Source organism: Mastigoproctus giganteus, chromosome 12 (genome assembly GCF_048544385.1).
Source record: "Mastigoproctus giganteus isolate SK-2022 chromosome 12, ASM4854438v1, whole genome shotgun sequence".
In the NCBI taxonomy this organism is placed as follows: Eukaryota; Metazoa; Arthropoda; class Arachnida; order Uropygi; family Thelyphonidae; genus Mastigoproctus; species Mastigoproctus giganteus.
Window position 1 is genome coordinate 80,109,957 of NC_143586.1, and position 18,011 is coordinate 80,127,967.

Consider the following 18,011-nt stretch of genomic DNA (forward strand, 5'->3'; position numbering starts at 1 on the left):
GATCACACAGATCTATACAGGTTACATCAAAAACCTGCAGCATAACACGAGCTGTCAATAGAGAACATCGTCAGGGCTCTGTTATGGGGCCGCTCCTCTGGAACATTACACTGAATACGTGGCGAACCAGATATTTTGATTTTGCTACTCCATTTGCATATGCTGATGACCTTGTCATTGTCTTCTCAAAGCAAACTTCTTCCAGACAAACCTGCTGAAATCGACAACCACTAATTTGGACCTTACCAACTGGAATGACAACACCAAAGGCCTTTTGGCAACCTACACCAGTGCTCTCTTGCACAGTGCTTTCTTTACCACTTCCTGGGGGGAAGGGAGGGGTCAGTTCCTGTCCCTCCCCTCCTCGCCTCCCCACTCTTCCTTCTGGTAGGACATGGGCCTGTCTCACTGTTAATTGCGGGGGTCAATCTCTCTATCGACCCCTTACTTCTAACTTCTATCCCTCAGTCTTCAGTCTCCCAACGCACCCTATCTACTTCTCACAGCGTATGCCCCACACAGTCGAAACTTAAAAGTACAAAATTCTGTTCGCCCAATTTTTCGGTCTTATACACCTTTCTGCGCATAACCCCTACAGAGTCGTTATTTTTATTATTTTTATTTATTTATTTATTTATTATTATTATTTTTTTTAATTATTTTTTTTTTTAGGCCCTTGCCATTGAAATCCCAGGATATTAGGCGACAGGGTGTGCCAGAGTTCAAATTATGTGCTGGTGTACCTGGTCTGCCTCCACGGGGCGAAGTGTGGGCAACGTTGGGTCCCATTAGGGGCTCAGTGGCTAAATGACCAGATGAACAACGGTACACAACACTACACTGTACAATATCCATACACTTTTAAATCTCTGGCATTTACAGTGTACTGTATCACACGACAATGTAAACTCGCGGTGATGGGAGAAATCCCTGGTACCGTTTGACCCTCAACACACTGAACACTGTCTTCTAAGGCAACTCCAGGCAACAAATTCAAGAAAGAGCCTCTCCGGTCTTAAAGGATCTCATCGAATGGGCAACTGCCAACAAACTTCTCCATCCAAAACCAAGCTCATGATCTTTAAAGTTGAACTAAATATTCATTATCCTCCTATCTTGAAAATAGATAACAAGGAAATACCATATGTCAAGCACTTAAAACAACTTGGTGTAATCATTGATGATAGACTCAATTTTACTCTCCACGTAAATAGATAAAATGAAGAAATTTACTATGGCTATTGTTCGGATTACAAGAAATGACTGGGGCTTGGACGCAGAGTTCTTCTCTCATATTACAAGGCAGTATTCTTACCTATTGCAACCTATGCTGCTCCGTTTTGGTATGACAGAATTAAAAACGTCAAACTCAAATCCAAACTATTCTTCTTGCAAAGGTCTGTAATTCTTACAATGTTCCGTGTCTGCAAGACTGCTGATGCCCTACAGGTCATAGCTGGAGTATTACCTCTGGACTTGCACATTTTACATCACGCCTTCTGTTACTTTCAAAAACATCAAACCTCCCTGGAATTCTATGGTATACAGAATGATGTCCTTACAGACACCAAAGCTGAAAAAACCGAGATTTGGTCTGATTTAATAAAAATTTGGCAAGATCGTTGGGATGTCACCTTTACTGCCAACAAGAAAATTTCCCTATAGTTCTCTCCATATCTTTACACATCATTTATCATAATATCATAACTCACCTGGCAACGAAAAACATCTAGTATAATCTGCTTCACACCTTGGAATCCTACAACAGTTTGCTTCTGATTTATTTGCTAGAACAAAACTTCTGTTGGCCAATCCTGCTTCAGCTCCCACCTTCTATGGTGCCTCCAGCACCTTCAATAATGTCGTTAGCCTCAACACTGAGTGGTGTCTTGCAAAGTTAAAATATTGTCACCCTGATTTATTTGCTAGAACAAAACTTCTGTTGGCCAATCCTGCTTCAGCTCCCACCTTCTATGGTGCCTCCAGCACCTTCAATAATGTCGTTAGCCTCAACACTGAGTGGTGTCTTGCAAAGTTAAAATATTGTCACCTTGAATAGTTCTTAGAAGATAATCTTTTTGGAGATCCACCCCACATTGATCCAGGTTTTTTTTTTTTACTTTATCCCCTCAGGCCTGTGCAACCCGGGGATTTTGCTGGCACAACTGGTATTGCAATGCCTCCAGTAGGTGCGGGATTTGTCAATCTTAGACAATTCACTTTTATTTTTCATTTTATTTATTTATTTGTTTATTTTTATTTATTTTATTTTTATTATTTTTTAAAATTTCTTTGACCGGTACCCCAGTCTGGGCAAATGTGGGTATGATTTTATTTTATTTATATATATTTTTTTAAATTTTATATTTACAATCATTACTTTATTTTTTTTTTCTTACTTTTATTTATAAGTTCTTTTTATCTTATTTCGTTTTATTTCACCTTCATTTTATTTATTTATTATTTTTTTAACTTTGTATCTATATATTTTCTTTTATTATCTTACTTCATTTTACTTTTTTTTAATATTGTTTTATTTATTTCATTTTTATATTTTCTACTTGTATCTATAAATTTTTTATTATCTTATTATATTTTATTTTACTTTCATTTTTTTAATTAACTTATTTTATTTTTTAATTAATTTATTATTATGTTTTTTTTCTCTATGCTGGTACCCTAAGATTAGATAGCTGTGGGAATGGGATTTGCTGGCACCCACTGGTCTAGCAATACCTCCGGTGGGTCTCGACTTCGCCCTTTTCAGGGCAGACAAAGGTTGTAATGGTCTATGTCCACTTAGCTAGGGACATATCTAGTTATGGCCCACCTCCTTGTGGTGTAGATGGGCACCGGGCACGCTTTCCAGGAGATCGTCTGCTCGGTGGCAAAGAGGCCAGAAACAACTAAACAACACATAATACTGTAAACGCAAACATAACACTACATGGTTCTGGCCATTCTACAGAGTTTTTTATCATCACAGAGTAACATGGCGCAGATGAACTAAAGTTCCTGGAGCCGCTGTATAGAAGATACTATATATGTCTACATGTCTACCATATCAATGTCAGGACACGGTGCGACAGTTGACATCGCAATGCAATATTTCACAAGAACAATATCCCAAATGACGATGTGTCCTTGCACAGTTGGTACGATCGCCAACCCCCCCCCCCCACACCGGGTGGAAAAGACGCGAGTTAGAATTTCAACGATGACGGGAGGAATTTTTATAGGTCTTTTTCATGGCGTGGCTGAGTGAGTCGGTCTCAGGTGAGGGTAGCATTGTTTTTTTCCCGGAAACTCGGGGTTTTCGTCCAGCAAAACAGAAAATCGACCTCAGAACACATGCAATTTAACAGAAAATATACACGCAGCAACATGGCGTTAGATGCGCTTAAAAAAAAAAAAAAAGAAGACGATGCGATGCCCCCGCACCCAAACGTATGGGATTCCACAACAGGTAACCCAAGAGACTTCCTCTCCTCACTGCTGATCATCGTCGTCGACGGCGAATGCTGTGGTGTAACATGCTGGTCGGACACTGGAGGACTGGAAACAAGTGTGTTGGTCGAAAAGCCCAAATACTTGGCGCAACATGCCAATCGGCGCCTTAATGTGTGGTTAAGTAACATGAGTCCATGAACCCATCGTTCATGGTGTCTACTGTCCTGGCAATTCATCGTGGTTGCTTAATATGGGACATGTTTTGCTGGAAAGAACTAGGAACCCTTGTGCTGGTTGTTTTTTTTATTGGATTTTAGGAGCATCTGTGTCTGCACTGGAAGCACAGAGATATCGTCATCGTCCTTCCCACACCGGGTGGAAAAGGCCCAGGTTCGAATCCCGTCGATGACACGAAGATGGCTTTTTCGGTCTCAGGCGTTTTTCCCCTGGAATGCGGTGCTTTTCGTCCAGAAAAGCAGGCAATTCAAACAGAGAACACACAATTCAGAGACACAATACACATAGGTAGATGAAATAATTTTCCCGGTAACCCTAATAAATAGGATTTTTTTTTTTTTTTTATAACCACCAGCTCTTGGGAGACCATGTTCACCCTGTATGTTGATTTTCAGCCTGGATTGAAACGGGAAATATACAAGATGAGAATGTCAAATGGAATCGTGTTCGCACTCGGCACGATCGGTACGAAGAACACAGTGACGATATCGCTCATCTTGATTGGCCTCCAAATTTGCCTGACCTCAACCAATTGAACACCTGCTGGATGTTTTAGAACTGAAAGTGAAGCATATGGGCACGCAACCGTCGTTTATTCCCACACTGTGGAAAGCCTTTTAAGCAGCATAGCTACAGATCCATGTGGACATCTTCTGTCACCTAATGGAGTCAATGACTACGTAAATAGCGGCATCCTTCTCAACGAGGGCCCAATATGGTTTTGAGTTGGTGATCATAATTCAGTGATCACTGAGTGTATATATGGTTATCCAACTAAAATTGCACCAGTAGAATTCCTGGAACGAGACTGTTCTTGGAGTTCTAATTATGCGTCAGAATAGACAGTCCAATGTGTAGCCAATTGACTGAAAAATTTAATTTAGGCAAAGAAATATCCATTTCCAACCAAACTAATTCTGGGATTTTTAGTTGTGTGCCTACACTGTTCTGCCACTTTATTAGGTACGCCTACCTGTAGCGCGTTGAGCATCATTTAGCCTTCAAAACAGCCTGAATTCGTGTAGGCATGGATTGAACAAGATGCTGAAAACGTTGTGACGTTTTCGGAGTACCATGCAGACATGAGTGTGTCACGCAGTTCCTTGAGATTTGACGGAGGTGTAGGTCTGCTGCGAATAGCCCTTTCCAGCTCATCCCAAAGATGTTCAATAGGAATAGAATTGAGATCCACGGACTGAGCAGGTCACTGCAGCACAAAAAAGTCATTATCGTGTCCCTGGAACCATTCCATAATGATTCGGGCTTTGTGCACTGGCGTATTATCCTGCTGGAAATAACCATCTGACTGAGGATAAACTGTCAACATGAACGGATGCACTTGGTCAGCAACGATGTTTAGGTACGATGTAGCATTCAGACGTGAATTTATGGGTATCAATGGAGCCAACGTATGCCAAGAAAACAATCCCCATACCACAACACTGCCCCCACCACCTTGCACAGTGGTCGTCAGACAAGACAGGTCCATGGATTCATGTTGTTTTCGGCAAATTCTGAGCCTTCCATCAACATGATTCAACAGGAACTTCGACTCGTCAGACCAAGCAACTGTTTTCCAATCCTCGATAGTCCAGTGCTGGTGTTGCTATGCCCACAGGAGGCGTGCTCTCTTGTTCTTCATTGATAACAAAGGTACGCGATGTGGCCATCGGCTGTTGTAGCCCATTCGTGACAAAGTGCGACTAGTGTCTGTTGCGATATTTTGTTCTGGGCACCAAGGTTGTATTTTGACGTGATGTGCGACATTGTGGCCCATCCGTTTGCTTTTTTTAACCATCCTCCTCTGACCTCTCTCTCATCAACAAGCGATTTTCTTCCAAGGAGTGCCGGTGAGATGATGTTTTCTGTTCATTGCACCATTCTCGATACACCCTTGAAACTGTGGTGCGTGAAAAGTTCAGAAGAACTGCCGTTTCAGAGATGCTTTGTCCAGCATGTCTTACCTACTACCATGCCACCTTCGAAGTTCGTTAGATACCTCCTTTTCCCCATTCTTGCTATGGTTTGTACGCTTAACTGATACTACGAGAAAGGTTGTTCTACTGCATTTATATCCACAACTGTGGTCATCTGACTTGCAACGTTGTGGGACAAACCATTTGTTTGCACAGCAAGGATTCACCTAATAAAATGGCAGCACAGTGTATATCAAGCCACTTCTTTCTGTTAAAATTCGAGACATTTTACTGGAGTGGTGTCACCAATCCCAAGGTTGCATGTGGAACAATGGAGATAGATCATATGGTCTGACGAGTCTCGATTTACACTCTTTTTTTTTCCCCCAATGGTACTGTGAAAATGTGGAATGTACTTCATACAGCCATCATATAGACTGCCTTTTGTCCACCACTTAACCGTCTAGAGGTGGAATCATGATATGCAGTATGTTCTGTCGGTAAGCATTGAGTCTGCTCATACCGTCAGAAGGTTTGGTTAACTCCACTGAATACCTTTCTGTTTTATCGGAACAACTTCACCCTATAATACTTCATTTTTTCCCCTGATTACGATGGATTCTTTACGACAATAAAACTATCCAACATGAACAAATTGTATCAGGATGGTTCGAGGAATATTCTCCAGCATTTCCAACAGCTCTCTTGGCTACCAAATTCTCCAAATCTGAAGCCAACTGAGAAATGTTGGAAAATACATTTTGGGTGTTGTTGTTGTTGTCGTAGAATTTAGGAGCATCAGCAGCTAAAGTCATATTGCGTTGTGAAAAGAACCCATAAAAATTCCTCAAGTCATAGATGGGACTGAACTCGGGTCTTTTTCACCCAGTGTGGGGAGGACAGAGATTGTACCAATGGGACACCGTGGCTGAGTTAGTCGGTCTCAGGCATAAATAGTAAGGTTTTTTCCCCCAGAAACTGGGGTTTATCGTCCAGCAAAACAGACAAATCGACCTCAGAACGCACGCAATTAACAGACATAAAACACGCAGCACTGCAGATGAATTTAATTATTCGGGTGGCCTAAAAATAATAGCTTTATTCTACCAAAGAGCAGATGGGGCAGATTTACTCAAACCCCTAGTGGAATCCATGCTATGACGTGTACAAGGTGTATTCCGGAAAAAAAAAAAAAGGTGGACCTACTAGTTACTGAATAAATGTGTTTTTTGATTTTTTTGACGGGCAAGCGTAATTTGTAAATTCCGTAGGAACGGGGTTCCATTAGACCGTAGTAAATCATGGACTTTTGTATTATATTGTTTGAAATTTAAACTTTTTTTCCTAATCATCCCTAGGCGGAAAAAAAAACGCACTTATCAGCTGAAAGGCAACGTACTACTATTTTTCTACTCTCTGCGGCAAATGTTCCCTGTGCAATTACGGTATTTGTATTAGCTAGCTGTTTTTCTATTTCATATGTATTTTTTAATTTTATTTTGTTTTTCATTTTTATTTATTATTTATTTTTTTTGGTAAGACAAATGGCTGAATAAAAAAATTTGAGTTGCAGGCAAAGAGAACCAGGCTAAGAAATATAACTCAGAAGTTAGCGCAATTGCATCATTTCTGTAAGCTAAGAAATACAGTATATTTAAATACTGCTGTTCGCGCAGTACAGAAGTTATGGTTCACAAGTTATGTTCTCAAGTCATAATTCTCCTATGGCTGAGTTTTTTTACTCTAAATTTACTTGTTTATAAACCTCTTGTTATCAGGAATACGGTACATAAAGCATCTGACGTAAATACAATACTATGTATTAAGTAGTAGTGGCATGTGATGCAAGAAAGCAAGTGTATGAGCTTATGCAGCATCAGCCAAAAAAAAAAAAAAAAACACACACCATTCCCTTCAAATGCCTGCCCAGTTCCTCCTTAAATTTATTTAACCTATCAACTTCCACAACAACAAATGGAAGTTTGTTACAGCAATTAACCACCTGCTGGCTAAAGGCAGATTTACGCACATCTATTCTACATCTGTCTTTTCTTAATTCGAATTTATGCCCCCTTAGGTTTGTAATCTGAACAAGTGGAAGGATCCCATCAGAATTCAGCGTGCTCAACCCATTCAAGGCCTTATACACCTCAATCAGATCACCACGCAGGTGCCTAGTCTCCAGCCACTGCAATTTGCAGAACTTAAGCCTCTCTTGGTAAGAGGATTCCTTCATTCACCTCACCAATCTTGTTGCCCTTCTCTGTATACGCTCAAGAAAATCTACATCCTTCCTAAAATGAGACCTCCAGACCTGTACGCAGTACTCAAGGCGTGGCCTGACCATTGCCTTATACAGTATACAGAGGGGCAATCACCTCCTTTTCCCTGCTAGCAAAATTCCTATATATCATTGACAAAACCCCATGACCTGCCCTGGCAGCCTGTCTGCATTGCTCAGAAAACTTCATATCTGACTGCACAATTACACCCAGGTCTTTTTCATTTTCTACCACCTTAAGTGTAGTACCACACAGTTGGAACATTTCTCTGGGGTTACTTCTACCCATATGCAGTACTTTGCATTTGTCAAGGTTAAACTTCTGTTGCCACTTCATAGCCCATCTGCCCAAATTATCCTGTTGCAGTAGCACACTGCCATTACTGTCATTAACAACCCTGCCAACCTTTGTATCATCTGCAAACTTCGACACTAAGCCTGATATACCTTCATCAATATCATTGATAAATATACAAAACAACAGTGGACCTAACACCGAACCCTGTGGGACTCCACTAATAACATTAGTCCTTGAAGAGTCTAATAACATCAGTCCACAAATTTGTCAGACAAGACTTTCCCTTAACAAACCCACGCTGTGTCTGAATTATTGTTGCAGTCTTGTCTAGATGATCCTGCAATGCATCTTTAACCAGTGACTCCATTATTTTGCCCGGAACAGAAGTTAAACTAACTGGTGTGTAATTACTCGTGTCACCCTTTGATCCCCCTTTGTAAATTGGGGATACATTTGCACATCTCCTGTCCGTGGGGACCTCCCCTGAGTCCAAGGATGCTCTCATAATTATGGCTAAGGGTTTACTTAGTTGCTGTGCAGCCTCCTTTAATATAACTGGATAGATCCCATCCACCCTAGGTGCTTTTCTTATGTTTAACTTCAACAATTTCTCCTCCACTGTGCTCTCAGTAATTCAAAATCATTAAGCACCCTTCTACAATTTGATAACCTTCTGCCATTTTCAAACCTTAACTCCTCATGTGTGAATGTAGATGCAAAATACTCATTCAGTTTGTTTGTTATCTGAGCAGGATCATCAACAGTCGAACCATCGATATCAAGTAGACCAATCAGATTCATCCCCTTCCTTTTAGAGTTTATATAAGTAAAGAAATCCTTGCTGTTTTTCTTAGCATCCTTTGCCAAAGATTTCTCATAATCTGCCTTCGCCTGCCTAACCTCCTTTGTGACCTGATTACAGACTAGCTTATATCTGCCATAGGCTTCTGATTCGCTTGATAATTTATATGCATACCATGCATTTTTCTTCTCTGTCATGAGTCTCATTAGTTCATTTGATAACCATTTAGACCTAAACCATGAACAATATTTCTTAATAGGTATGAAACTTTTAGTAGCTTCCACGATTAATTCCTTGAATGCTTCCCACTTAGAATTTACTGTTGGTAACATCGTCAGTTGATTCCACTGTACAGAATTTAAAAACTGTCTGAGACCACTGTACTCACCTTTACGGAAGCAAAAACCCTTTCCTTTACCCTTGATGGTAGTTAGATCTTTAAGTAATTCCCACATCAGTACACTGTGATCACTGCCACCTAGTGGTTCCTTTATCTGCAAATTCTTAATATATGAATGATCACTGCTGATAACCAGATCAAGAGTATTACCCTCTCTGGTTGCCTCTCGAATGTGCTGCTGCAGAAAACAATCATGCAATAAATCCACAAAATCTTACTAGTGTGTGAGTGACCAACCCACAAGTTCCAGTCAATATCTGGGAAGTTAAAATCCCCCATTATAAGAAATTCTGATTTACTAGCCCCCTCTATTTCTCTGTACAATTGTTCATTGTACTCATTCGAGTCATTAGGCCTATAACACATTCCTACTCTTATTTTTGCTTTTGCAGTGCCTACGTCACACCAAACTGACTCAACAGTGCACAGTTCATCTATATCAACTGGATGCACTTCTTTTGATTTTATGTTTTTCTTAATTAACAGCATGACACCTCCTCCCTTCCTATCCTGTCTATCCTTTCTGTACACATTGTACTCCCCAAATTCCAATTCAGCATTCCTAATATCAGTGTGACACCACGTCTCTGATATCCCAACAGTATCCACCTTTGATGTCTTGACCAACACTTCAAATTCATCAAATTTATTTACTATATTTCTAGCATTGGTATACATGCAAGCATACATGCACCTATTCCTAGTTATCCTGACACATCCTATATACCCACCTGTTTCACGATGACTGCCATCAGTCCCTGAAACCCCCAGCACCCCTCGCTCCAGGTCGCTACTTATAGAAGTAGTGCAAGAATCAACTTCACCTGTGCCTGCGGCTACTTTTAACCTTTTAGTCTGTGAATCCCCCCAAGCTAGCAGTTTTCCGACCCACCTAACACTGCCTCGATAGCATCAGCAAATATTCTTGCACCCTTTCTATTTAAGTGTATCCCATCTCTGTAGTAGCAGTCTCTCCTGTTAACAAGCACAGACCACGCCGCAAAAAATTCTACCCCTTGAGCCTTGCACATTCCCTGCATTGCTGAATTGATTGACAAGGCTCTCATCATGTACTCCCTCCTATCGTGTCTGGGCAGAATTGCAGACACTTTCAAATTTATCTGTTTCAGATTTAGTCTTCTGGTTGGGGGAAAGGGGGGGAGAACTGTGTCATGAAAGGATGTTTTTTGTGAGAACAATGCTACTTCATTACTTTGCATTTGTGGGTGGCAAGAACAGTACTGTTATTATTTGTAAAGTGAAATGCAATTAATCACTATTGTAAGAACCATCAAATGATGCAGATAAACAAAATCAGTTATACCTAGGCCTCACATAGACAACCGTAATATTTAACACCTCTGTAATATTTAACAAGGTTAGGAATAAAACATCACAACTGTTTTTTTGAGATAAACAAAAAAATTTTAATAATTTAAAAAATTTCAACAGCCTCCCCTGAGTGAGAGGAAGCTGTTGGGCTTCAATTCCTTCCATAAAAAAAACTCAAAAACCTGATTAAAAGGGTAAAAACATTAATTTTTTGAAAGCTATTACATGGAAATTAATGATTAAATTTTAAAAGGTAAATAAACATAACCTCATATATATATTTGCATATTAAATGGTTTATTGACATTTTGTACATGATGTTTTGAAGTTCTCTGAGCAGTGCAGACGGGCTGCAAGAGTAGCTCATGGTGTCTTATCAATGATATACAGGAATTTTTCTAGCAGGGATAAGGAGGTGATTATTCCCTTGTATAAGGCAATGGTCAGGCCACACCTTGAGTACTGTATACGGGTCTGGAGGCCTCACTTCAAGAAGGATGTAGAGCTGCTGGAACGAGTACAGAGAAGGGCAACAAGATTAGTGAATGGAACAAAGGGTTGCTCTTACGAAGAAAGGCTTAAGTTTTGCAAATTATAGTGTCTGGAGACTAGGCACCGGCGAGGTGATCTGATAGAGGTGTACAAAGCCTTAAATGGTTTGAGCATGCTCAGTGCTGATGGGATACTGCCTCTTGCTCAGAATAATCACCTGAGAGGGCATAAATTCAAATTGAGGAATGACAGATGTAGGATAGATGTGCGGAAATTTGCCTTTAGCCAGCGGGTAGTTGGTTGGTGGAACAGCCTTCCATCCCTTGTTGTGGAAGTTGATAGCCTAAATAAATTTAAGGCTAGGCTGGACAGGTATTTCGAATGAACGGAGGGGTGAAGTGGAAGGGTTTTTTTTTTTTTGTTTTTTTTTTTTGGCTGATGCTGCATAAGCTTTCTTTCTTGCATCATATGCCTCTACTAATGCTAATGCTAAGGCAAATTTAATTAACTAAATAAAATGGCAGTTAATGGCAATATTTTGTATCCACTGAGCAGTTCCACTCTCAAAGCAGGTTGCTGTACTCTAGAGATAACTGGACTCTTCTGAGACATGTCTTCAGTTTTACAACCTGTTTCAGAATAGTCCAATGATTCTATTATAGTGGCTTGTCTTGAGAATGGAATCCCAAAATGGATCCAGAACGTTGACATTAATTGCAATTTTATTTCAGTTATTAATCATTCCATTTTGTAGGAATTCTTCTCTTGCCCAGAGCTAGTAAAATCAAGAAACCATTTAGTTAAAAAATATATGCAGAATCTGCTATTTGCCTTTTTAAATTTGAGCAATTTTCTCAAGGCATCACACTCTACATTCTTCCTAAAATGAGGCCTCCAGACCTGTATGCAGTACTCAATGTGTGGCCTAACCTTTGCCATATACAAAGGGATAATCACCTCCTTATCCCTTCTAGCAAAGTTCCTATATATCACTGACAAAGACCCCATGACCTGCTCTGGTAGCCTATCTGCACTGTTTAGAAAACTTCATTTCTGATTGCACAATTACCCCCAGGTCTTTTCATTCTCCATTACCCTGGATGTAGTACCACACTGTTGGTACATTTCTCTGGGGGTTACTACTACTACCCATATGCAGTACTTTGCATTTGTCAATGTTAAACTTCATTTGCCACTTCTCAGCCCATCTGCCCAACTTTTCTAGATCCTCTTGCAGCAGTAGATTATCATTAACAACCCTGCCATCCTTTGTATAATCTACAAACTTGGACGTTAAGCCTGATATATCTTCATCAGTATCATTTATAAATATACAAAACAACAATGGGCCCAAAACCAAACCCTGGGAGACTCTACTAATAGTCCACGAAGAGCAGTGCCCATTCATTACCACCTCTGTCTTCTGCCACTCAACCATCCTTTTATCCATTGTAGCAACTTGCCCTTAATGCCATACTGCTTCAATTAGTAGAGTAGTCTTCCATGTGCAACAGTATCAAAAACTTTCCTGAATTCCAAGTATATGATATCAAAATTGTTTTTGATATCATATGCATCCAATTCCTTTGTGACCACATCATAGTATCCAATCAAATTGGTCAGACAAGACTTCTCCTTAACAAACCTATGCTGTGTCTGAATTATTACTGCAGTCTTGTCTAGATGATGCTGCTTTAACCAGCGACTGCATTATTTTCTTGGAACAGAAATTAAACTAACAGGTCTGTAATTACTCATGTCACCCTTTGATCCTCCTTTGTGAATTGGTGATACATTTGCACATCTCCAGTCAGTGAAACCTCCCCTAAGTCCAAGGGTGATCTCATAATTATGGCTAAGGATAGAATTGAGCCTTTGTAGGTAAGAGAACCTTCCTTTTTTTTCCCTTTTGTCAATCTGGTTGCCCTTCTCTGCACCCCATTCCAGCAGATCGACATCCATTCTCAAGTAAGGCCTCCAAACCTGTATACAGTACTCAAAATGCGGCCTGACCATGGCCTTATACAAAGGGATAATCACCTCCTTATCCCTGCTAACAAATTTTCTGTATATCATTGGCATAACATCATGAGCTGTTCTGGCAGCATATCTGTACTGCTCAGAGAGCTTAATGTCTGACTGCATAATTACTCTGAGGTCATTTTCATTCTCTACTACCCTTAGTGTAGCACCACACAGTTGATAAGTTACTCTGGTGATCTGGTACCCATGTGCAGTACCTTCAATTGTCAATGTTTTACTTCAATAGCTATTTTTCAGCCCATTGACCCAATTTTCCTAGATCTTGTTGCAGTAGTTCACCCTGATGACTGTTGTTAATTGACCTACCAAACTTTGTATCATCTGTAAACTTAGACATTAAGCCTGATATACCTTCATCAATAATAACAGTACCTGCTCTGAACCCTGGGGAAGTCCACTAATAACAGTCCATGAAGAGCAGTGCCCATTGATAATCTGTCTGTCTTCCACTTAACCATCCCTTTATCCATAGTAGTAACTTTCCCTTAATGCGACATTGCTCTAATTTGTACAGTAGTCTTTTATGTGCAACAGTATCAAAAGCCTTCCTAAAATCCAAGTATATGATGTCAAAATTATTTTTTTGCATTCAGTTCCTTGGTCACTGCATCATAGTAACCTATCAGATTGGTTAGAAAAGCCTGCCCCTTGAGAAATCCACACTGTGATTGCAATATAATTACACATCTGTCCAAATGGTCCTGCATTACTTCTTTAACCAGTGATTCTATTAATTTCTGTGGAACAGACATTGAGATAATAGGTCTGTAATTACTCATGTCGTCTTTTGATCCTCCTTTATGCATTGGCAGTAATGTAACTTGAAAAAGTAGGCCCCAATGCAAAGTTTAGTGTGGGTCCCCTGAAAAATAGATTCGATAGTAATACTATACTCCATAATAATGACCCCCAATAAATGGGCCCTATTTGACTTTGGCTCTGCAGTCACAAATCCTTAATTTCCCTGGAAGCAGCAGCAATGCTAATACCATTTCAGCTCTAGTGCAGTTTTGCTTGTGCTGTCAGCTAGCTAACAACAAACATACTTCATGTGAAAAATATTATTGTTCATAGACATAGTAAATTTTATCATAAACATAACTAGAAAACTTACATTTTAACTCAATTTTTTTTCTGTTTCTGGCAGGAGGGTAACAGAGCCCCATTTCTATTGTGGGCCCCAATGCACTGCATTGGCATAGTTATGCTGGTGTGCATTAGGGATATATTCACACTTCTCCGATCAATAGGGACCTTCCCCTAAATCCAAGGATGCTCTCATAATCATGGGTAAGGGTTTGCTTATCTCCTTTGCTTCCACCATTAATATAACTATAATTTCACTGATTCTCCTGTGAAATATGTTCAAAAACTCAGATATGTGCTTAAAAAGTTTTCATCACCCTCAGTTTTCAAATATCTTAGGTTAATGACTGAAAACCAAGATCTATAGTTGGTTTAATCATCTTTTCTGTAAATTTTTATCTACTTTTTTTATTATTATTATTATTTATTATTTTTTTTCTCAAGCATTTGGGAGCTTTCTACAATGTTTTAGAATGTTTTGGAACATTTTAGAATATTAGTTACATGCAAAAGAAAGGTCCAAATGTTTCTGTAACTTTCCACAGAGTTCTCTAGAAACATTGCAGACCTTCTAGAAACTTCTCTACCAGTATATATATGAATGGGTTTCGTCACCAAGCAAGCATTTTTGTATTTCAAAAAGTGCATGTTTCAGGGCACCTCCGTAGCCAGGTGGGCAGGAGCAGCAGTCTGTAGCACACGCTTCTTGATTAGACCGGGGTTCGAGCCCATGACCACCAAATACGGAAGATATGGAAAGGTCAAGGAATGATCACCACATATCCCCGGAGCAATATGGCCTTAGTTGCTTATACTCCTAAAAACCAAATAACAACAACAACTGTTCAGAGAGCGAGTGGTGAATAAAGTGAACAAGTGTTTTGGCCAATTAGCATTTGTAAACAAGTGTTGCATGCACTAGTGTAAATCATGAGCTGTTTTAAATTAGAAATAAAAATCGACAGTTTCTTAATTATGTTCTTATGTTCACATACCTCAACCATACATGAAATATGTCACGTTCCTGCCAAAATAAGCCTGATAGCTTTTGCTACATTTGTGGAGAAGTGGTATTAAAATCATACTGGAAGCCACTGTCACAACTTGTGAGAAAAGCCTATGAACTCTATTTTGGATGTAAAGGCAGAGATCAAGATAAAGTATGGGCTCCAAAGATTTCCTATAGCTCGTGTTCAAGGACATTAACAGGCTGGCTTAGAGGTAGTCATAAATTGATTCCTTTTGCTGTTCTGGTGATGTGGCGGGTACCTCGAGACCACATAAACAATTGTTACTTTTGCACAACCAATATTTCTTGTTTTTCTGGGAAATCCAAGCATAAAATAGAGTATCTTAACATGCCTTCTGCTCTAAGGCCAGTTTTTCAAAATGATACAGTGCCAAAGCCACCAGAAACTATGGATTTGACTTTGATTCAGGATCATAAAAGGAGGCTCCAGAAGTAGCAGGACCCACAAAGAGTATGGATCCAGACTCTTCAACTCTTGATACTGCAAAGCTGCATCTGATCACTCAGAATTGAGCAATTTGATCAGAGATTTGCACCTCTCCAAAACCAAGGCTTAATTACTAGGATCATGGCTTCAGCAGTGGAACCTTCTTGTAAAGGGTGTCAAGGTGTCTTTTTATAGAAAGAGGCAATCCAACATAATGACCTATTATTCCATGGATGGTGCTTTGGTTTATTGTAACAATATCCAGGAATTAATGAGAGTTACATCTGGAGCACATCCTCAAGCAGTGGAGACTTTTCATTGATTCATCCAAGGTAAGTTTGAAAGCAGTTTTACTCCATAATGGAAATAAGTATCCGTCTATAACATTAGCACATGCAGTTCACATGAAAAAGACATACAAGAACCTACAGGTGCTTTTACAAATAATATTCGATCAAGAATACAAATGGAATATCTGTGCCAACCTAAAAGTGGTAGCTTTGCTGACTGGGTTGCAAGGTAGATACGCTAAATACTGCTGCTTTTTATGTGAGTGGGACAGCTGTACAAAGGATTGCCACTACAAGATTCTTCATGCATTAAAATAGCAACACCATTCAGAAACTACACCAGGCCAGGAAAATGTAGGACATCCTCCTTTGGAGGATAAGTCAAAAATCTATTTACCTCCATTGCACATCAAGCTAGGTTTGATAAAAATAGTTGCGTAGACAAAAAAAGAGAAGGATTTTCCTGTTTGACACAAAAGTTTCCTCGAATCAGTGAGGCCAAGATAAAAGAGAGAATTTTTGTAGGTCCTCAAATTAAACTGCTATTCCAAGATGAGGAATTCACTAAAATATTAAATGCTACAGAAATAAGAACCTGAATGACATTTGAAAATGTCTGCAGGAACACTTTAGGCAATGATTTGGTGTGACCTAAGCACTGGGAAAGAAAAAATGAGAGTAGGTGTGTGTTATAGGCCTAATGAATCTGATGAGTACAACGAGCAATTATACAGAGAAATAGTGCGCCAGTAAATCAGAGTATCTTATAATGGGGAATTTTAATTTCCCAGAAATTTACTGGAATTTGTGGGTTGGTTAGGCACACACTAGCAAGGTTTTTGTGGATTTATTGGATGATTGTTTTCTACAGCAGCATGTTCGGGAGGCAACTAGAGGGAGTAATACTCCTGATCTGATTATCAGTGATTCTTCATGCATTAAGAATCTGCAGTAAAGAAACCACTAGGTGGCAGTGATCACAGTGTGCTGAAGTGGGATTTACTCAAAAGAAGTAACCACCATCAGGGGTAAAGGGAAGGGTTTTTGCTTTCGTCAAGGTGATTACGGTGGCCTGAGACAGTATTTAAATTCTATACGGTGGGACCAACTGATGATGTTACCAACAGCAAATTCAAAATGGGAAGCATTCAAAGAAATGTTAACAGGAGAGATTGCTTCTACAGGGATGGGATACACTTAAATAGAAAGGGTGCAAGAATATTTGCTGATGCTATCGAGGCAGTGTTAGGTGGGTCGGAAAACTGCTAGCTTGTGGGGAGACAAAGACTAATGGATTAACAGTAGCCACTGGCAGAGGTGAAAGAGATTCTTGCACTGCTTCTATTGGAATGAGCAGAAGCCTGAAAAACAAGATGCAGGATATTTCAGAGACTGCTGGAAGTCATTGCGGTACAAGTAAACATATGGGTTGTGTTAGGGTAGCTAAGAATAGAAACAGGTGCATGTATACTTGCGTGTACACCAATGCTAGGAGTTTAGTAAATAAATTTGATGAATTTGAGGTATTGCTCAAAACATCAAAGGCAGATATTGTTGGGATATCAGAGACGTGGTGTCACACAGATATAAGGAATGCAGAACTGGAATTTGGGGAGTACAATGTGTATAGAAAGGATAGACAGGACAGGAGGGGAGGAGGGGTTATGCTATTAGTTAAAAAACACATAAAATCCAAGGAAGTGAAGCCAGTCGACATTGATGTACAGGGCAGTGTCGAGTCAGTTTGGTGTGACGAAAGCATAGGTAAATCAAAATTGGACATTAGGCCTATAGCACAATGACTCTGATGAGTATAATAAGATACTGTACAGGGAAATAGAATGGGCCAGTAAATCAGAGAGTCTTATAATGGGGGATTTTAATTTCCCAGATATTGACTGGAATTTGTGGGTTGGTCACTCACACA

At 39.7% G+C, this 18,011-nt stretch overlaps 1 protein-coding gene across 1 annotated transcript in view; it reads left to right on the forward strand.

The window, feature by feature from the left end:
• The first annotated feature begins 6,866 nt into the window (after positions 1-6,866).
• Positions 6,867-18,011, forward strand: part of LOC150077224 (tetratricopeptide repeat protein 38-like) — a 190,618-nt gene continuing 179,473 nt past the window's right edge. The window contains exon 1 of the mRNA XM_090386333.1: positions 6,867-7,048. The gene's annotated coding sequence lies outside the window, so the exon portion shown is untranslated. The remainder of the gene's footprint in view (positions 7,049-18,011) is intronic.